This window comes from Lissotriton vulgaris, chromosome 6, assembly GCF_964263255.1.
Source record: "Lissotriton vulgaris chromosome 6, aLisVul1.2, whole genome shotgun sequence".
Classification (NCBI taxonomy): domain Eukaryota; kingdom Metazoa; phylum Chordata; class Amphibia; order Caudata; family Salamandridae; genus Lissotriton; species Lissotriton vulgaris.
The window spans coordinates 830924756-830949128 of record NC_141694.1 but is presented as its reverse complement, the minus strand read 5'-3'; the positions used below and the strand labels follow the sequence as shown (position 1 = coordinate 830949128).

Sequence of the window (24373 nt, the reverse complement as noted above, 5' to 3'; positions counted from 1 at the left end):
AAACATTCACACTTCCAAGTCGCGCACATCAGCTAGTGTGACTTTTCCTTGGGGCAAGGGAAGGACTAAAAGCTTTGATCCTTTCTTAAACCAAAAACAACAAAAAAAAGTTTCTTGCATCGTTACCCCCTATTTAAGCAGAGGGACGGGTCACTTTAAGTCATACTCTGTTTTTACCTGCGAGGACAGAACTTGGACTTACAGAACGACGCTGTACTTGCTGCTATCGACCAACAGCCACTGAAAAACTACGCCATTCAATCTTAGAAAGTAAGTGCATGGAACTTTTATTTCTATACATCTAAGGGACAGTATTGATAAATTTACTTGCGTTTATTAGAACGGTTACTATATCAACATTGCACCTGTGTTAAATTATTGTGCGACATGTTCGTTGGGAAAACTACATTTTCTATGGTAATACTTAGCAAAGGACTACGTAATTTCTCAAGCAGGTCATACCTTTGTTTAAACCTACCGAAACATATTTCTTTTTTTTTTATCGTTATATCTTGTAGGTTATTCGTACGCTTTCAACATTTCCTTGATAGGGGGAAAGAAACTGCGCACCAACATATATCATGTAAGTACAGCCAACTGTTCACTCTGCTACACAATTTGTCCTTCCGTTCATAACACTTCGACTCGCCACACAGAACATTTCTTCCAATAATTCAAGGCACAACATAAGTTTGACACACACCCTCTCGTACATCTCCTGGTGTTACCTTTTCACGCACACACAACTAACAAGACTTACTAAATTACAAGCACGACATATTGATTGCAAGCACAACTTCAGGTTACTTGACACTATCAACAAGATCAACAGTACCCACAGCTTCAGCTTGCACCTAACACACAAAAGCGCACACACATTATCACATTCACATGCATAGGAACAAACATCCCCGTTACACCATGCGAACTACTTTCGATACTTTTAAAAAAAAAAAAAAAAACACTCGACACACACTTTCGGAACATTCGGCCGCAATCTCATATCATAACACTTCGCCACACTCCCAGGAACATTTCGTTCACAACTTCAACTACATACATTACTTGCACACTAACTGGGTACACTTTCAATATTACACGCAAACCGCATTCATTCTCATATTTAATGCAACACAGTAACTACTCCAAGTTACAAGATGACACATACACACCTTTTTTTTACGTCTGTTACTATTACCTTTTCACGCACACACGGTTAAGAACACATACTATATAACACGCACGCCGAATTGAGTGCAACCACAACAGAACACTCATTACGCTTTTAGTCACAGCTTCACAGCAAGACAGTAAACAGGATGATCGGACTGAACAGTGAACAGAGCTGCAGCTTACACTAATCACACACACCCTGTCATATTATCTTTCAATATTACACGCATACCGCTTTCATGCTCAGATTAAATGTAACACAGTAACCAGTCCAAGTTACAAGATGACACATACACACCTTTTTTTACATCTCTTAGTATTAACTTTTCACGCACACACGGTTAAGAACACATACTATATCACACGCACGCCGAATTGAGTGGGACCACAACAGAACACTCATTCCGCTTTTAGTCACAGCTTCACAGCAAGACAGTAAACAGGATGATCGGACTGAACAGTGAACAGAGCTGCAGCTTGCACTAATCACACACACCCTGTCACATTAGGCAAAACACTGACTGCCACCCTTATACAGCACGTGCGACTCCAACGCAATCTAAGATCATAGCACTTCGCCACTACAGCACCAAACTTTCAGTCAGAACTTCTAATTGCACATTTCTTTGCACGCAAACAGGCTACACTTTACAACATTCACGCGGAATGCATTCATTCGCAGCTTTACTGGCACACAGTAACTAATCCAAGTTACAAGCTGACACACGAAAACAGCCGCTCGTACAACTACTAGTATTACCTTTTCACAAACACACATCCAATAACACATTAGCCAGGATTAGCTGCCTACAAAAATAAACACTTGACCTTACACTTACTACACTATTCACAGGCACATTGTAACATTAGGGGGAATAGTACAGCCATAAACCGTTCGTAACACTTCGCCACACCACAACAAACTTTTCATACACACATTCCACGATCAAGGGGACTTTCACACACACCCTCTATTACATGGCTACTCACAATCTTTCTCTCAGGGGCCAAATTTACTGTTTGGTTTGTGTCCAAGGGCCGCATCGGTGGGGGCAGGGTCAGTGGGTAAGGGTCGGGGCTACAGCAACAACATAAAACTGACCATGAGGTTAATCACAGGACCCTGCAGCCGAAGGCTTCGTCCACTGAGCCCTCCCGGCATACACATAATTTTCTCGCTCTCTTTCTCTCTCGGTCTCCCTACCTCTCTATAGCTCTCTCTCCCTCCCTACACTATTCACAGGCACATTGTAACATTAGGGGGAATAGTACAGCCATAAACCGTTCGCAACACTTCGCCACACCACAACAAACTTTTCATACACACATTCCACGATCAAGGGGACTTTCACACACACCCTCTATTACATGGCTACTCACAATCTTTCTCTCAGGGGCCAAATTTACTGTTTGGTTTGTGTCCAAGGGCCGCATCGGTGGGGGCAGGGTCAGTGGGTAAGGGTCGGGGCTACAGCAACAACATAAAACTGACCATGAGGTTAATCACAGGACCCTGCAGCCGAAGGCTTCGTCCACTGAGCCCTCCCGGCATACACATAATTTTCTCGCTCTCTTTCTCTCTCGGTCTCCCTCCCTCTCTATAGCTCTCTCTCCCTCCCTCTAGCTCCCCCTCCCTCTCTCCTGTCTTCCTCTGTCTCACTCTAACTGTGTTCCTCCCTCTGTCTCACTCCCTCTCTCTCCTTCCTCCTCTCTCTCTCTCTCCCTCTCTCCCTCCCTCCCTCTCCGTCTCCCTCCCTATCACTCTGCATCTCACTCCCTTTCTCTTCCTCTCCCTCCATTTCCCTTCCTTTCCCTCACTTTCCCTCCCTCTCTGTCTTTGTACATAACTCTCCATTTCCCTCCCCTTCACTCCCTCTCTGTCTTTGTACATTAGTTGCACACTAACTGGGTACACTTTCAATATTACACGCACACCGCATTCATTTTCAGATTCAATGCAATACAGTAACTAATCTAAGTTACAAGATGACACACACACACCTTTTTTGGTACGTCTCTCACTATTAACTTTTCACGCACACACTCACTCCCTCTCCATCCCCAACAACAATTCCAGCATTTAAAACTACCCACAGACACATTCAAGTCCCGCATCCTCAGCAATGCTCAACTATTTTCCTAATACAAATAACTACACTACATTAAGGGGGTCGTTATTTTTGCACACTCACACACACTCACCCTCACCCTCACTTACCCTCAACGCCTCACCCTCACTCACCCTCAACACCTCACCCTCACTCACCCTCACTCACCCTCAACACCTCACCCTCACCCTCACTTACCCTCAACGCCTCACCCTCAGTCACCCTCAACGCCTCACCCTCACACACCCTCATTCTCACTCACCCTCAATGCCTCACCCTCACTCACCCTCAACACCTCACCCTCACTCAACCTCATTCTCACTCACCCTCAATGCCTCACCCTCACTCACCCTCAACACCTCACCCTCAACACCTCACCCTCACTCAGCCTCACTCAGCCTCACTCAGCCTCACTCAGCCTCACTCAGCCTCACTCAGCCTCACTCAGCCTCACTCAGCCTCACTCAGCCTCACTCAGCCTCACTCAGCCTCACCCTCACCCACACTCACCCTCATCCTCACTCACCCTCACTCACCCTCACTCACCCTCACTCACCCTCAACCCCTCACCCTCACTCACCCTCAACCCCTCACTCACCCTCAATCTCACTCACCCTCACTCACCCTCACTCACCCTCACTCACCCTCACTCACCCTCACTACCTCCCCCACCCTCACTAGCCCTCAACCCCTCACCCTCACACCCTCAACCCTCAACCCTTCTCCCTCAACTCCTCACTCTCACTCAACACCTCAACACCTCACCCTCACCCTCACCCTCACCCTCACTCACCCTCAACCCCTCACTCACCCTCAACCCCTCACCCTCACTCACCCACACTCACCCTCATCCTTACTCACCCTCAACTTCTCAACCTCACTCACCCTCAATCTCTCATCCTAACGCACCCTCACTCACCCTCAACCCCTCACCCTCACTCACCCTCACTCACACTCACCCTCACCCTCACTCACCCTCACCCTCACTCACCCTCAACACCTCATCCTCACTCACCCTCACCATCACTCACCCTCAAACCTTCACCCTCACTCACCCTCACCCTCACTCACCCTCAAACCCTCACTCACCCTCAACCCCTCACTCACCCTCCCTCACCTCACTCACCCTCACCCTCGCCCACCCTCAACACCTCATCCTCACTCACCCTCACTCATCCTCACTCACCCTCAACCCCTCACCCTCAACCCCTCACCCACCCTCAACCCCTCACCCTCACTCACCCTCAACCCCTCACCCTCACTCACCCTCACTCACCCTCACCCTCACCCACCCTCACCCACCCTCACCCACCCTCACTCACCCTCAACCCCTCACCCTCAATCACCCTCACCCTCACCCTCACTCACCCTCAATCCCTCACCCTCACCCCCTCACCCTCAATACCACTCACCCTCACTCACCCTCAACCCCTCCCCCTCACCCTCATTCACCCTCAACACCTCACCCTCACCCTCACACCCTCAACCCTTCACCCTCACTCATCCTCACTCACCCTCAACACCTCACCCTCACTCACCCTCACCCTCAACACCTCACCCTCACTAACCCTCAACACCTCACCCTCACCCTCACACCCTCAACACTTCACCCTCACTCACCCTCAACCCCTCACACTCACTCACCCTGACCCTCACTCACCTTCAACCCCTCACCCTCCCTCACCCTCACTCACCCTCACCCACACTCACCCTCTCTCACCCTCTCTCTCCCTCTCTCTAGCTCCCCCTCCCTCTCTCCTGCCTTCCTCTTTCTCACTCTAACTTTGTTACTCCCTCTGTCTCCCTCCCCCTCTCTCTCCCTCCCTCCCTCTCCGTCTCCCTTCCTATCACTCTCCATCTCACTCCCTTTCCCTTCCTCTCACTCCATTTCCCTTCCTTTCCCTCACTTTCCCTCCCTCTCCCTCACTCTCCATCTCCCTCACTCTCCCTCCCTTTTACTCCCTCTCCATTTCCCTCCCCTTCACTCCCTTTCTGTCTTTGTACATTACTTACACACTAACTGGGTACACTTTCAATATTACACGCACACCGCATTCATTCTCAGATTCAATGCAACACAGTAACCAGTCCAAGTTACAAGATAACACACACACACCTTTTTTTACGTCTCTCAGTATTAACTTTTCACGCACACAATCACTCCCTCTCCGTCCCCCTCCCCCTCCCTTTTCCTCCCACTCCCTCTCTCTCCCTCTATCATCTCACCCTGCCTGTGTGCCAGCCGTGGCGCACACACTCACAGCAGCACCAGAGCTCTTAACAGGTCTTTAAAAGACCATTTACATGCTAATGTGGCCTTTACGGGAAAAATTAAAAAAGATATATTATAACCATTATTTTTTTTTTCTCCTTTCAGATTATTAAAACAACAACAAAAGAAACAGAAGTTAAGGTAAATACTACTTTGCCAGTTAGTGGAAAAATTGTCAAAAGTTCATACCTTACAGTCCCCCAAAAAATTTGTTACTTGACAAAGCTTCTTAATTTACATTTGTTGATAAAAACATTTTAGTATAACATATAAGATGTAGAGATGCTTGAAAGCAAGTTACCATCAAGGGAATAGCAAATTTAATAGCAAATCACAAGGTAAGCAATGCTTACCAAATAGTGTTTTTGCTGTCTTGCACAATTTATGCAAGCCAGTAACTACTTGGAACTCTAATGATCTGCATTATATAATGGACCGTGGGGACGCTTTATATCTACAAATGCATTCTATTAACAAAGAAACACTTATGCATCCAGATGACCTGCCAAGGTATATAGACCACAATCAAGAGATATATTCACTTTTGCTACGGAACGCTTACTACGGTGATGTCCTTAAACGTTTTGATAAAGCCTACCCAGATATTAGCACAGCATTAAATGTTACTATTAATAAGCACTGTGGTGTTATACTTTGTATGAATGTTTATGTTATAGCTATTTTCAAACATATGCAATCATACTTTGTATTTGATTCACATAGTAGGGACCATGAAGGCATGCCGCATTCAAACGGAACATGTGTTACAATTGCCTTTCATTCTTTTGAAGGGCTGATTCAATATGTTATGAAACTAGCATATAACTTTACACATCAGGCTGAGCAATGTGTCCAATTTGAATTAACACCAATAGATATAAAAGTCATTAAAAGGAAATCATTTACAAAAGCACTTACTGTGCACAAAAAAAATAGTCACTTACCGCAAGAAAGAAAAATTTGGGTACATAGTACTGAATGTACTCCTAATCAGACTATAACATCAACAACCATGTCTTCTGATGATTTACAGAATAAAAGTAAGGGAGGAAATAGCAATACTAATCATTTAGCACAATTACCAGGGAATAGTAAATCTATACAGGGAACAAATAAACAGTCTCTGAAAAGAAAAAGGGATTCAAGTACATGTCCAACTAAAGTTGTACAAAGAAAAAAAGTTAATACAGCTGAAGAAGACATTACCAACAGTCAACTAAGTGCTAGTGATAATAACAGACCAAGATTCACGCAGGGCCAAAGACAGAAACGAGGTAAACAAATCCATACAATCATTCGCAAATTCCACCGTGAAATATTGCATGGCCCAGAGTACATTTGTACTCTTTGCAATCAATTGTGGCATAAACAAACGTTGAAAAATATACGCAGTGTTAGCCAATCCGAAATTTTCAAAAAGTGTAACATTAGTAACAAGAAAACAAATTTTATTTGTAGGACTTGCTATTATTACATTCGCAAAAACAAAATACCACCATGTTCTATTGTAAATGGCATGGGGTTCCCAAATGTACCAGTTGAATTAGAATTATATGATTTAGAAGAAAGATTAGTTTCACCTAGGATACCATTCTTACAAATTCGGAGTCTGCCACGCGGTTTTCAAAAATCATTATCAGGTGCAGTAGTTAATGTACCTGCAGATGTTATGACAACTGTTACCATTTTACCAAGGCAAATTAATGACGCCATGACAATCCCAGTGAAATTAAAAAGGAAATTAATCTATAAATCATATACACATTATGAGAATATTAGACCAAATACAGTAAAAAAGGCAGCTACATGGCTAGTTAAAAATAGTACAATGTTTAATGAATATGGTGTTACTATTAACCCTGACTGGGAGTATATACCTCCAGAAATAGAATCTCACAATGAGACTTCTGAGACAAACAATTCATCTGATAGTTCAGACAACATAGAAGCTGGGAATTTGGATACTATGTTAACAAATGAAACAATTACTAGTAATTCGCTGAATGTGTTAAGTTTCGCTCCAGCTGAACATAACACGCCAAGAGGTTTATATGAGGATAAAGATTCAGAGTTTTTGGCTTTCCCTACTATTTTTTGTGGTGAACGAAGGCCTAACAATAAGGAAAGACACATACCGGTACATTATAGTACTATTTGCCAAGCAGAGTTAAGGAGTTATGATAGAAGAGTCGCTAAATCTATTACTAATGTGTTTTTTAAACTGAAGAAATTACATATTAAGCAGATCCATGGTAAAATCAACATTTCCATCAGAAAACATTTTACAGATGGGAATAAAATAACTGCTAAAGACATTAAATATAATATTGGCAATGTTTTACAGTTTAATGAGGGTTACAAAGTATTAAAAACTATACGCAGTTCACCTCCATATTGGGAAGGTTGCAAAAAAGATATTTTTGCAATGATAAGGCAACTTGGCATACCCACTTTCTTTTTGACTTTATCTGCTGCTGAAACAAAATGGCACCATTTAATAAATATACTATTGAGAGTTAGAAACTTAAAGGAATGTACAGAGGAAGAATTCTTAAACATGTCTTGGGAAACTAAAAGTAAATTAATACAAGAAGATCCAATAACATGTGCAAGACAGTTTGACTATCAAGTTAGGAAATTCTTTAATTGTGTTTTGCTGAATGGCACTAATCCAATTGGGGAAATAGTAGACTACTTTTACAGAGTCGAATTCCAACAAAGAGGTTCTCCACATATACATGCATTACTCTGGGTAAACAAAGCACCACTGTATGGTGTTTCACCAGTGGAAGAAGTCAATAGCTTTATTGACAAATATATCACTTGTCATAAGTCTGAGAACCCTGTTTTACAACCGTTAATAAATCTACAAAGGCATGGTCACACAAAAAATTGCAGACGTAAACAGCAACGGACATGCAAATATCAATATCCAAAATATCCAATGTCAAGAACGCTCATATTAGAGCCATTAACACTTGAGGAGACAAATAAGCAATGGCAAGATAATATGAAAATAATACATGAAGCTATGAATAATACTACTTTTAATTCACTTTCTTTTGAGGAATTTTTAGACTTCATTAAAATGGATGATAAAGAATATATTACTTCAATACAAACTAGCTTACAAAAAACAACTATTTTTTTGAAAAGAACACCAGGCGAATGCTTCATCAATAACTACAATAGTACTCTTTTAGAAGCTTGGCGAGCAAACATAGACTTGCAGTTTATACTGGACCCTTATGCTTGTGCTGTCTACATTATCTCATATATCAGTAAATCGCAAAGAGGAATTAGCAAACTTCTAGCGCAAGCTGCTAAAGAGGTAACAAGCAATAGTAATATCAAAGATCAACTTAAACACATAGGAAACAAATTCCTCAACTGCACAGAAATTAGTGCTCAAGAAGCAGCATATCTAATTCTTCAAATACCATTACGGAAAAGCTCACGATCATTTGTATTTATTAATACTAGCCGTCCAGAAAAAAGAACTTATTTAATGCGTGATATCGAAACGATTAATAACTTGCCAGAAAATTCAACTGACATTCAATGTGAAAATATTATTATTAAGTACTGCAAATGGCCACAATCATTAGAGATGTGCACGTTAGCAGACTATGCGGCTAATTTCAACTATGTGAAGAAAAAAACACATGGGAGAGAAATCAATGATTGCGAAGATTTACTTGCAGAACAAAACTTTTACAGCTCAGATGAGGAAGAATTAGAAATAGAATGTAGTAACGGAAATAAAGAACAACAGAAACAGAATTATGATTATGCTTTAAATAAGCGCAGACAGGGGAAAATAATACGCTTTTGCAGATTTAGCAAAAATAATGAACCAGAAGAGTATTATAGAGAAATATTAATGTTGCACTATCCATGGAGGGAAGAACAAAAAATATTAATCAACAAGGAAACTTACTATGATAGGTATCTGGAAGTTAAAACATTTGTTGACACACAACTAAAAATCTATAACAAACAGCATGGCGAAGTTACAAACATTATTCATGAACAGTGTCATGAAAATGTAATTTCACCTCCTCTATCACCAACTGTTAATATACAGACAGAAGACCAAAATCCTGAAAATAATAATAGATATGATTTGGCTCTAGATTTAGGAATTAGAACTACAACCGAAGAACAAAGCTCAACTAACGTTATTTTACCCAATGAAAAATACCAACAACTTATGCAAAACTTAACGGAAGAACAACTTAAATTTGTTTACCATCACTTGCATTGGTTTAAAACTACAAGCACTCCATGCTATACTTTTTGCACTGGAGGGGCTGGTGTTGGGAAAAGTTTTGTAATATCTGCACTATATCAAACTTTACTAAGCTACTATAACACTAAGGCAGGTGAAAATCCTGATAATGTTTATATCTTACTTACTGCTCCAACAGGAAAGGCTGCCCATAATATTAATGGCAAAACACTGCATAGCACTTTCAAAATACCTGTGTCGCAAAGTTTGACTTATAAACAACTGAGTCATGAACATAGAACTGCTCTACAAATGGAAATGATGCATGTTAGAGTTGTTATTATTGATGAAATTTCAATGGTAGGACACAATATGTTAAATTTTATACATAACAGGCTTCAAGAAATAAAATCATCTAATGAACCATTTGGAGGAATTTCTATTTTAGCCATTGGTGACTTTTACCAATTAAAACCTGTATTTGACAGATACATTTTTCAGGATTCTACACAGATGTATGGTCCTTTAAGTGCTAACTTATGGAAAGAACATTTTAAAATTTTTGAATTACCAAAAATTATGCGCCAAAAAGAAGATCTTCAATTTGCTCAATTACTAAACCGGTTGAGAGAAGGCAAGCATACTGAAGAAGATATTTCACAAATTAAGCAAAGGGAAATACAACCTGATGAGAGTTTATTAGAAACAATTCCATATATCATGTCAACTAATATAGAAGTTAATGAAATTAACAAAAAGGTTTTGGAAAAACATTGCAAAGATTATCCAGTCTACATAACAGTAGCAAGCGATACCGTCAGTTCTGATTTGTCTGAAAATGTGAAAAAAACTATTACTAAGCAACTGCCCAAAGATCCACAGAAAACAATGGGCCTTTCACATACATTACACATTGCCTTACAACTTCGTTATGATTTAAGTTGCAATGTGGATGTCAATGATGGTTTAACAAATGGCGCAACTGGTGTGGTACAATTAGTTGAATTGATTAACAATACACCTATTATTGTTTGGTTGTTATTTGACAATCCCAGTATAGGACAAACAACCAGACAATATAAACACTTATATCATTCACAAATACAAAATACATGGACACCAATACATGCTATAGCTTGACATTTTCAATACACTAAAAAATGTATTACCATTATACGGAAGCAATTTCCTTTACGCCAAGCATCAGCACGCACTATACATCGCACACAAGGTGCAACTCTCGAACCACTTTATATACACTTTAATAACAGCAAGATTCATCATTTGCATTATGTTGCTATTAGCAGGGCAAAATCAATACAAAATGTATATGTACACAATTTTGATGAAGGTAAAATTTTAGTACATCCACAAGTTAATGAGGAAATGCACAGATTAAGGACAGAAATGCCACTTGAAATACATATCCCACAGTTACATACATACAGTGCACATTTCAATATCATTGCACACAATATAAGATCACTACAGAAAAATGTTTCATCTATGATAGCGGATAGGAATATATTAGAAGCAGACATTATTTGCTTAACTGAGATCAACACTACAAGGAATGCTACAGCTACTGATTTTACGATAGAACAATACCATCACATTATATTTGATAAATTTCATACATACAACACAAACCATGGAATGATTATGTACTACAAAAAAGATTTATTTATATTGCCTATTTATGAGACACATGAAGGGATAGACATTTTACATTTTACTCTACATATTTATAACACGGATTACCTTATTATTATTTTATACAAACCACCCCAAAAAAGTATAACTTCTCTTTTTGATTTTATCACAAATATTACGGATTTTTACCCCACACACAAATTGATTATTATAGGGGATTTCAATGTGGATGTATCTCAACAAAATGCAAACACCAAGCAATTACTTGGATTCTTTGAAACAAAATTACAATGTCAACAACTCATTAACAGTTACACAACTAACTACCAATCCATTTTAGATCATATATATACAAATGAACAAGTACACAACTATGGTACTTTAGAATGCTATTACAATGATCATAAAGCAATATGGGTTTGTATTTAACATGTTATAACACATTTTCTATTTCAGATGATGTCTATTGAAGAAATCATGAACATTAATACCGATGACAACAAACCATATCAGAAACCCATAAGAGTTAATGTCATCAACTGCTCAGGGAAAACTACTTACAAAAATGCTAAACAAGAACAGAAAATTTTATTTCATTTGGCTCTAGCAGATAAAACTGGAACCATCAAATGTACTTGTTATCAAGAAAATTTATATGAGCAAACTAAAAGTAACTGTGGACTACTGATACGCAACTTTATTATCAAAAACAAAACAATTTTAATTACAAAGCAAACTAAAGTAACAAAATTTCCCGCTATGACAATTGAGGAGGGCCTGATCCAACAAGCAAAGAACATTTTGCATCCGCCTGCACCATCGGCTTCTCCCATTAAGGAAATAAAACGGGCAAGTCTAAAAAGTCTTATGACCGTTTCAGGGACAATAATTGCCGTAAGTATGAACGCAAACATGTCATCATGTCAACTAAAAAAAAACATTGAAAATGCAATAGGTCTCGCATTTGAAAAGTTGGACTTATTAGTATTGTAAATGACATATCTTATTTATTTGTTGGTTTTTAAAATTGCAAGTCTAAAAAGTCTTATGACTGTTTCAGGGACAATATGTGCCGGAAGTATGAACGCAAACATGTCATCATGTCTACTAAAAAAATGCTTAGTTGGCTTACACACACATTACACCTTTAGTAACTTCACTAACAAGCTCAAAAAAGGTAGCATTATACACTCTTTCACACTATGTAGAAAGTACGAGTTTTGAAAACTATAATATGCCAGTGCTTTGGTGTATACTACAAATACAAGTACTCTCTACAAAGCCATTTTTAGCAATAAATAATGCAATCTTTTAGAAAGGATGTTCATTTGGGTTGTTAAATATAATACATTATATTGCCATTCATACAACGCACTAGTACTATGTGTTTTTACAGTCACTATTTTATACAATGCTTACTTTTTGTTTAGGAAGAGGACGCAAAGACTGTGTTTACCTCAATGCCTCACCCTCAGTCACCCTCACTCACCCTCACTCACCCTCAACACCTCACCCTCAACACTTCACCCTCAACGCCTCACTCACCCTCAATCTCACTCACCCTCACTCACCCTCAACCCCTCGCCCTCACTCACCCTCACTCACCCTCACTAGCCCTCAACACCTCACCCTCAAACACTCAACACTTCTCCCTCAACTCCTCACTCAACACCTCAACACCTCAACACCTCAACACCTCAGCCTCACCCTCACCCTCACCCTCACCCTCAACCCCTCACCCTCAACCCCTCACCCTCACTCACCCTCAATCCCTCACCCTCACTCACCCACACTCATCCTTACTTACCCTCAACATCTCACCCTCACTCACCCTCAACATCTCACCCTCACTCACCCTCAATCTCTCACCCTCACCCTCACTCACCCTCACTCACCCTCACCCTCACTCACCCTCACTCACACTCACCCTCACCCTCACGTAACACCTCATCCTCACTCACCCTCAACCCCTCACCCTCACCCTCACTCACCCTCACCCTCACTCACCCTCAACACCTCACCCTCAATCACTCACCCTCAACCTCACCCTCACTCATGTCATCATGTCTACTAAAAAAATGCATAGTTGGCTTACACACACATTACACCTTTAGTAACTTCACTAACAAGATCAAAAAACATAGCATTATACACTCTTTCACACTATGTAGAAAGTACGAGTTTTGAAAACTAATATGCCAGTGCTTTGGTGTATACTACAAATACAAGTACTCTCTACAAAGCCATTTTTAGCAATAAATAATGCAATCTTTTAGAAAAGATGTTCATTTGGGTCGTTAAATATGATACATTATATTGCCATTCATACAACGCACTAGTACTATGTGTTTTTACAGTCACTATTTAATAGAATGCTTACTTTTTGTGTAGGAAGAGGACGCAAAGACTGTGTTTATCAATGGGCAAGATACCCCACTCAAATCGATTACAATAAAAGATGCAACAGATGACCTAAAAGTGACACTGTGGAGAGAAGCATCACTATTTAGAATACATCTTGGCGAATATGTTACCCTCACTCACGTAACTGTCCATGAATTCAATGCACAAAAAATATTGAATACAACGCGCCATAGCAAAATGGAGGTAAGCACAACAAACCAAACATTTTGGGAATATCTCTTTCAGCCACTCTTGGCCTTTCACCCACTCTTGGCCTTTCACCCACTCTGGGCCTTGCACCCACTCTGGGCCTTGCACCCACTCTGGCCCTTGCACCCACTCTGGCCCTTGCACCCACTCGGGACCTTGCACCCACTCGGGACCTTTCACCCACTCTGGGACCTTTCACACACTCGGGACCTTTCACACACTCGGGACCTTTCACACACTCGGGACCTTTCACACACTCGGGACCTTTCACACACTCGGGACCTTTCACACACTCGGGACCTTTCACACACTCGGGCCCTTTCACCCACTCTGGCCCTTTCACCCACTCTGGCCCTTTCACCCACTCTGGCCCTTTCACCCACTCTGGCCCTTTCACCCACTCTGGCCCTTTCACCCACTCTGGCCCTTTCACCCACTCTGGCCCTTTCACCCACTCTGGCCCTTTCACCCACTCTGGCCCTTTCACCCACTCTGGCCCTTTCACCCACTCTGGCCCTTTCAACCACTCTGGCCCTTTCACCCACTCTGGACCTTTCACCCACTCTGGACCTTTCACCCACTCTGGACCCATCACCCACTCTGGCCCCATCACCCACTCTGGCCCCATCACCCACTCTGGCCCCATCACCCACTCGGGACCTTTCACCCACTCGGGACCTTTCACCCACTCTGGCCCTTTCACCCACTCTGGCCCTTTCACCCACTCTGGCCCTTTCACCCACTCTGGCCCTTTCACCCACTCTGGCCCTTTCACCCACTCTGGCCCTTTCACCCACTCTGGCCCTTTCAACCACTCTGGCCCTTTCAACCACTCTGGACCTTTCACCCACTCTGGACCTTTCACCCACTCTGGACCTTTCACCCACTCTGGACCTTTCACCCACTCTGGACCTTTCACCCACTCTGGACCTTTCACCCACTCTGGCCCCATCACCCACTCTGGCCCCATCACCCACTCTGGCCCCTTCACCCACTCTGGCCCTTTCACCCACTCTGGCCCTTTCACCCACTCTGGCCCTTTCACCCACTCTGGCCCTTTCACCCACTCTGGCCCTTTCACCCACTCTGGCCCTTTCACCCACTCTGGCCCTTTCACCCACTCTGGCCCTTTCACCCACTCTGGCCCTTTCACCCACTCTGGCCCTTTCACCCACTCTGGCCCTTTCACCCACTCTGGCCCTTTCACCCACTCTGGCCCTTTCACCCACTCTGGCCCTTTCACCCACTCTGGCCCTTTCACCCACTCTGGCCCTTTCACCCACTCTGGCCCTTTCACCCACTCTGGCCCTTTCACCCACTCTGGCCCTTTCACCCACTCTGGACCTATCACCCACTCAAGCCCTATCAACCACTGTGAGCCTTTCACCCACTCTGTCCATTTCACCCACTGTGTCCCTTTCACCCACTGTGTCCCTTTCACCCACTATAGGCCTTACACAAAACATAAAGTATAAAAATGTACTAACTAATTGTTGCATTTGTTTTCTCTCAACAGGTAACAGCCCCATCACAGGAAAAGATGGACATTCAAATTTATGGCGTCGAAAGCACCACAGATGAAACTAGTATTATCACAATAAGGGTGACAAACACAGACGAATATCAATCAATGCCCATCGAAAACGAGATACTAATTAAATGGTTTATGTTAGATGATGAAGTTGACAACATCGGGGATGCCCTTGTACATTTTTTGCCGCAAACTTTTGAAGTGGTGTTTTGCAATGGCAAAATCATAAGTATTCTTAAAGAAAAAGACGATGACATATGTTCTGACTAAAATTCGCATGTTGCAAGGCTATCATATTTTTGTACAAAGTTAAAAAATAAATATTTGTGTCTTTTTCAAAAATAAAAAGGTGTGGAATACAAATTTTAAACTTCTATGGTAATTTTTTCACTACAGAAGGGAAATTATAACTAATACACTCAATTAATACAACATAGTCACACCCACATACAACATTCAGCCAATCCATCTCACATTAAAAAAACAAATACAAAATACACACACTTTGTACCTTGCACACACTAAATGTATGTATGAATGAGACTGTTGGTGTGCTAAATACGCCTGTGCTGGTGCAGAGTTATGCTGTGTTGTTGCTCAATGTTACTGTGGGGGTGCTGAATGATAAGGTGGTATTGCTGCGTGTTGCATTGGTGGACATTAGTGATGACGTTGTTGGGAGAAGTGCAACTGTTGTGGTGCTGAGTTATGCTGTGGTGGTAATAGTTGAACACTAACACAGCACCACTCATCATCAACACAGAACAACACATCACAACAACAGCATTACTAAGCACCACACTAACATCACTCAGCAACACACCAACATCACTCTACACCACCACAACAGCATCATTCAACAACAACAACATACAAAAACACAAACACACATTACATTAAAATAAACATTCACACCTGCAAAACACTCCCATATGCCAATCACACCCTCACTCACACTCACTCACCCTCAACTCCTCACCCTCACTCACCCTCAATTACACTCACTCACCCTCAACACCTCACCCTCACTCTCCCTCAGCCCCTCACCCTCACTCACCCTCAACACATCACCCTCACGCTCACCCACCCTCACTCACCATCAACACCTCACCCTCACCCACCCTCAACACCTCACCCTCACTCACCCTCAACACCGCACCCTCAACCCCTCACTCACCCTCACTCTCAATCATTCTCAATCACCCTCAACACCTCACCCTCACTCACCCTCAACGCCTCACCCTCACTCACCCTCAGCCCCTCACTCACCTTCAGCCCCTCACCCTCACTCACACTTAACACGTCACCCTCACTCATCCTCACTCACCCTCAACACGTCACCCTCACTCATCCTCACTCACCCTCAACACCTCACCCTCACTCATCCTCACTCACCCTCAACACCTCACCCTCACTCACCCTCAACACATCACCCTCACTCACCCTCAACCTCACTCACCCTCAACACACTATCACACTACAACCACACACAAACACTTACCACCACAGCACCACTTCACTCACCCTCAACACCTCACCCTTAACCCCTCACTCACCCTCACTCTCACTCATCCTCAATCACCCTCAACACCTCACCCTCACTCACCCTCAACGCCTCAACCACAATCACCCTCAACTCCTCACTCACCCTCAGCCCCTCACCCTCACCCTCACTCACCCTCAACACCTCACCCTCAATCACCCTCAACCCCTCACCTCACTCACCCTCACTCACCCTCACTCATCCTCACTCATCCTCACTCACCCTCACTCACCCTCAACACACTATCACACTACAACCACACACAAACACTTACCACCACAGCACCACTTCACTCACCCTCAACACCTCACCCTTAACCCCTCACTCACCCTCACTCTCACTCATCCTCAATCACCCTCAACACCTCACCCTCACTCACCCTCAACGCCTCACCCACACTCACCCTCAACCCCTCACTCACCCTCAGCCCCTCACCCTCACTCACCCTCAACACCTCACCCTCACTCACCCTCAACACCTCACCCTCAACACCTCTCACCCTCACTCTCACTCATCCTCAATCACCCTCAACACCTCACCCTCACTCACCCTCAACACCTCACTCACCCTCAGCCCCTCACCCTCACCCTCACTCACCCTCAACTCCTCACCCTCACTCACCCTCACTCACCCTCAACACCTCACCCTCACTCATCCTCACTCACCCTCAACACCTCACCCTCACCCTCACTCACCCTCATACTCACTCACCCTCAACACACTATCACACTACAACCACACACAAACACTTACCACCACAGCACCACTTCACTCACCCTCAACACCTCACCCTCAACCCCTCACTCACCCTCACTCTCACTCATCCTCACTCACCCTCAACGCCTCACCCTCACTCACCCTCAATGCCTCACTCACCCTCACACCCTCACCCTCACTCACCCTCAACGCCTCACCCTGACTCACCCTCAACATCACTCACCCTCAACCCCTCACCCTCACTCACCCTCAACACCTCACCCTCACCCTCACTCACCCTCACTCACCCTCAACACCTCACCCTCATTCACCCTCACTCACCATCAACACACTATCACACTACAACCACACACATACACTTACCACCACAGCACCACTCATCACCACTGCAGCATTAGTCAGCAGACAAAGGTCATACAATCAAAACATGTACGCTTTTAACAGTCACACACACAACAACAGCTATCAATGGGCACTTTCACCGGGCATACACACACAACAGTCATCAGTACTGCAGTAGTATGTATAAATGAGACTGTTGGTGTGCGAAATACGGATGTGGTGGTGCAGAGTGATGCTGTGTTGTTGCTCAATGGTACTGTGGGGGTGCAGAAAGATAAAGTGGTATTGCTGCGTGTTGCATTGGTGGACATCAGTGATGGCGTTGTTGGGAGAAGTGCAACTGTTGTGGTGCTGAGTTATGTTGTGGTGCTAATCATTAAACACCAACACAGCACCACTCATCACCAGCACAGAACAACACATCACAACAACAGCATTACTAAGCACCACACTAACATCACTCAGAAACACAACAACATCACTCTACACCACCACAACAGCATCATTCAACAACAACACACTATCACACTACAACTACACACAAACACTTACCACAACAGCACCACTCATCACCACTACAGCATTACTCAGCAGACAAACGTCATACAATAAAAACATGGACGCTTTTAAGAAGCACACACACCAACAGCTATCAATGGACTCTTTCACCAGGCGTACACACACAACAGTCATCAGTGCATCCTTTCACCATGCATACACCCACACAAACAGGCATCAGTCCACGCTTTCAACAGTCACACACACCACCAGCCGGAAGTGCACGCTTTCTAACAACTTTTTTTACGTAGCACACACAATTACAGCTATACAAGCATGCTTTGGTGCTGTACAGTACTGCAGTAGTATGTCTAAATGAGACTGGGGGTGTGCTAAATACGGCTCTAGTGGGGCAGAGTGATGATCTGATGGTGCTCAATGGTACTGTGGGGGTGCCGAATGATAATGTGCTATTGCTGTGTGCTGCAGAAATGGACATCAGGGATGCCGTGGAAGAGAAAAATACCAAACACAAGGCAAGTGCGACCGGAAAACACGTACGGCAAAACGGAACTCAATCCATGCCAAAAAATAAAACTAAATAGCAGCCATTGATAAAATACAAAACACACTCTAAAGAAAGGAGCCAGACAGAAAGTAAGTGCGAGCAAAGCAAGACCTAAAACAATAATTAGATTAACATCACAATAAGGAAATGCATAAACAAAAGTATAACAACTCACAAAGGCACTCTTTAATAATATGGAAATAAAATTGTCATTACCTGTCGATCGTAGCAGCTCATTCCCTGAAATGTAGAAAATATAAAAAAAACACACACAAAGAGAACATAAACAGTGCATACATAATACTTTTAACTACAACAATCAACAAACCAAAAAAAAAAGCATAGCGGCGAAACAAGTCACATACGGGTCCAAACAACACAAAAAAAAGCCAAGTCGGAGAAAAAATAAACATCAGAGTGCCACCTCAGGCGAAACGAAACTACAGGAACTACATACCAGGAAGACACTAGCAAAGATTAGTCAATGCATGGCGAACAATCAACTTAAACACGAGCCACCATTCGCATAAATAACAATAAAAATGCCAAACACAAGGAAAGTGAGAGCGAAATTACAACGTTCGCAATTTAAAAGACATAACACATACAAAAAAATACATTGCTTTATGTAACATTTATAAACATTCCCATTATTAAAGCATCTATCTTTTACAACAGTACAAAAGTATATTGTAACACAACAGTCGAAAATACACAAGGCGCAATACAAAGAAAAGACTCATACATCCTAATAAAACATTATTACTAATACGTATATACACACAAGTATTAATACTTTCAAATTCATGTACTCAATGTTAAAACATGTACATCTTACCAGTCAAACGACGCAGCAACAACCACGGAGGAATAACACACCTTTACCGCACGAACATTCACACCAATCTAGAAAACGCCCCGTTGACGCACGTCAAATGCAACGCTACGTCACACAACGTAGCGCTGCGATTGGCTAAAAATTACGTCACGCTAAACATTACATCACCATCACCAAAAAAAATAGAATGCTAACATCCCTTACGTAACAAACGTAAAGGGAATACATAGCGTACTACACTTTACCAGAACAAAAATAAAACACAGTTTAAGTAAATGCACTAAACACTTATAAAACCAATACACATACAAAAAACAAAAAGACATTACATTATAATCAACATTAACACATGCTAAAGACTCACATATGCCAATCACACCCTCACTCACCTTCACTCATCCTCACTCACCCTCAACACCTCACCCTCACTCACCCTCAAACCCTCACCCTCACTCACCCTCAATACCTCACCCTCACTCACCCTCAACACCTCACTCACCCTCAGCCCCTCACCCTCACTCACTCTCAACACCTCACCCTCACTCAACCTCAACACCTCACCCTCACTCACCCTCACTCACCCACAACACCTTACCCTCACTCACCCACAACACTTTACCCTCACCCTCACTCACCCGCACTCACCCTCAACACCTCACCCTCACCTTCACTCACCCTCACCCTCATTCACCCTCAACACCTCACCCTCAACACCTCACTCACACTCACTCATCCTCACTCACCCTCAACACCTCACCCTCACTCACCCTCAACACCTCACCCTCATTCACCCTCAGCCCCTCACCCTCAACACCTCACCCACAATAACCCTCCCTCACTCACCCTCAGCCCCTCACCCTCAACACCTCACCCTCACTCACCCTCAACCACTCACCCTCACTCACCCACAACACATCACCCTCACTCAACCTCAACACCTCACCCTCAACAACTCAATCACCCTCACTCACTAACGCTCACCCACCCTCACCCTCACTCAGCCTCAACACCTCACCCTCACTCACCCTCAACGCTTCACCCTCAATCACACTCACGCACCCTCACCCACCCCCACCCTCACACACCTTCACACCCTCAACCTCACACATCCTCACTCACCCTCACACCCTCACTCAACCTCATGACCTCAACCACACCCTCACATGCCCCCACCCTCACACACCCCCACCCTCACACACACCCGCACTCACACACTCTCACACATCCTCACACACCCACACACATTCTCAATAAGCCTCACACCCTCACCCTCGCCCACAATCACTCACCCTCACCCTCACACCGTCACCCTCACACCATCATCCCCTCACCCTCAATCACCCTTAACCTCACTCACCCTCACTCATCCGCACTCACCCTCAACACCTCACCCTCACCTTCACTCACCCTCACCCTCATTCACCCTCAACACCTCACCCTCAACACCTCACTCACACTCACTCTCACTCATCCTCACTCACCCTCAACACCTCACCCTCACTACCTCACCCTCACTCACACTCAACACCTCACCCTCATTCACCCTCAGCCCCTCACCCTCAACACCTCACCCTTACTCACCCTCACCCTCAACACCTCACCCACAATCACCCTCCCTCACTCACCCTCAGCCCCTCACCCTCAACACCTCACCCTCACTCACCCTCACCCTCACTCACCCTCAACCACTCACCCTCACTGACCCACAACACATCACCCTCACTCAACCTCAACACCTCACCCTCAACAACTCAATCACCCTCACTCACTAACGCTCACCCACCCTCACCCTCACTCAGCCTCAACACCTCACCCTCACTCACCCTCAACGCTTCACCCTCAATCACACTCACGCACCCTCACCCACCCCCACCCTCACATACCTTCTAACCCTCAACCTCACACATCCTCACTCACCCTCACACCCTCACACACCCTCACTCAACCTCATGACCTCTACCACACCCTCACATGCCCCCACCCTCACACACCCCCACCCTCACACACACCCACACTCACACACTCTCACACATCCTCGCACACCCACTCACATTCTCAATAAGCCTCACACCCTCACCCTCGCCCACAATCACTCACCCTCACCCTCACACCGTCACCCTCACACCATCATCCCCTCACCCTCAACACCTCACCCTCATTCACCCTCACTCACCATCAACACACTATCACACTACAACCACACACAAACACTTACCACCACAGCAACACTCATCACCACTACAGCATTACTCGGCAGACAAAAGTCATACAATCAAAACATGTACGCTTTTAACAGTCACACACACAACAACAGCTATCAATGGGCACTTTCACCAGGCATACACACACAACAGTCATCAGTACTGCAGTAGTATGTATAAATGAGACTGTTGGTGTGCGAAATACGGATGTGGTGGTGCAGAGTGATGCTGTGTTGTTGCTCAATGGTACTGTGGGGGTGCAGAAAGATAAAGTGGTATTGCTGCCTGTTGCATTGGTGGACATCAGTGATGGCGTTGTTGGGAGAATTGCAACTGTTGTAGTGCTGAGTTATGCTGTGGTGGTAATCATTAAACACCAACACAGCACCACTCATCACCAGCACAGAACAACACATCACAACAACAGCATTACTAAGCACCACACTAACATCACTCAGAAACACAACAACATCACTCTACACCACCACAACAGCATCATTCAACAACAACACACTATCACACTACAACTACACACAAACACTTACCACAACAGCACCACTCATCACCACTACAGCATTACTCAGCAGACAAACGTCATACAATCAAAAAAAGGACGCTTTTAAGAAGCACACACACCAACAGCTATCAATGGACTCTTTCACCAGGCGTACATACACAACAGTCATCAGTACTCCAGTAGTATGTATGAATGAGACTGTTGGTGTGCTAAATACGGCTGTGGTGGTGCAGAGTGATGCTGTGTTGTTGCTCAAAGGTACTGTGGGGGTGCAGAATGATAAAGTGGTATTGCTGCGTGTTGCATTCGTGGACATCAGTGATGCCGTTGTTGGGAGAAGTGCAACTGTTGTGGTGCTGAGTTATGCTGTGGTGGTAATTATTAAACACCAACACAGCACCACTCATCACTAGCACAGAACAACACATCACAACAACAGCATTACTAAGCACCACACCAACATCACTCTGCACCACCACAACAGCATCATTCAACAACAACACACTATCACACTACAACCACACACATTACTTACCACCACAGCACCACTCATTACCACTACAGCATTACTCAGCAGACAAAGGGCATACAATCCAAACATGTGCGCTTTTAACAGGCACACACACCAACAGCTAGCAATGGACACTTTCACCAGGCGTACACACACAACAGTCATCAGTGCATCCTTTCACCATGCATACACCCACACAAACAGGCATCAGTCCACGCTTTCAACAGTCACACACACCACCAGCCGGAAGTGCACGCTTTCTAACAACTTTTTTTTACGTAGCACACACAATTACAGCTATACAAGCATGCTTTGGTGCTGTACAGTACTGCAGTAGTGTGTCTAAATGAGACTGGGGGTGTGCTAAATACGGCTCTAGTGGGGCAGAGTGATGATCTGATGTTGCTCAATGGTACTGTGGGGGTGCCGAATTATAATGTGCTATTGCTGCGTGCTGCATAAATGGACATCAGGGAGGCCGTGGAAGAGAAAAATACCATACACAAGGCAAGTGCGACCGGAAAACACGTACGGCAAAACGGAACTCAATCCATGGCAAAAAATAAAACTAAATAGCAGCCATTGATAAAATACAAAACACACTCTCAAGAAAGGAGCCAGACAGAAAGTAAGTGCAAGCAAAGCAAGACCGAAAACAATAATTATATTAACATCACAATAAGGAAATGCATAAACAAAAGTATAACAACTCACAAAGGCACTCTTTAATAATATGAAAAAAAAATTCTCATTACCTGTCGATCGTAGCAGCTCATTCCCTGAAATGTAGAAAATATAAAAAAAACACACACAAACAGAACATAAACAGTGCATACATAATACTTTTAACTACAACAATCAACAAACAAAAAACAAAAAGCATAGCGGCGAAACAAGTCACATACGGGTCCAAACAACACAAAAAAAAGCCAAGTCAGAGAAAAAATAAACATCAGAGTGTGACCTCACTACCTCACCCTCACTCACCCTCAACACCTCACCCTCATTCACCCTCAGCCCCTCACCCTCAACACCTCACCCTCACTAACCTCACCCT

General features: G+C 43.7%; 1 protein-coding gene and 1 long non-coding RNA gene across 3 annotated transcripts in view; one reads left to right on the top strand and one right to left on the bottom strand.

The window, feature by feature from the left end:
- Positions 1–24373, bottom strand: part of LOC147708065 (centromere protein H-like) — a 412880-nt gene that overhangs the window by 292812 nt on the left and 95695 nt on the right. The window lies entirely within an intron of this gene.
- On the top strand, positions 519–11999 carry LOC147708066 (uncharacterized). Its single transcript, XR_015296487.1, has 3 exons — positions 519–583; positions 5659–5694; positions 11894–11999. It is a non-coding gene; the product is annotated as an uncharacterized LOC147708066 (long non-coding RNA).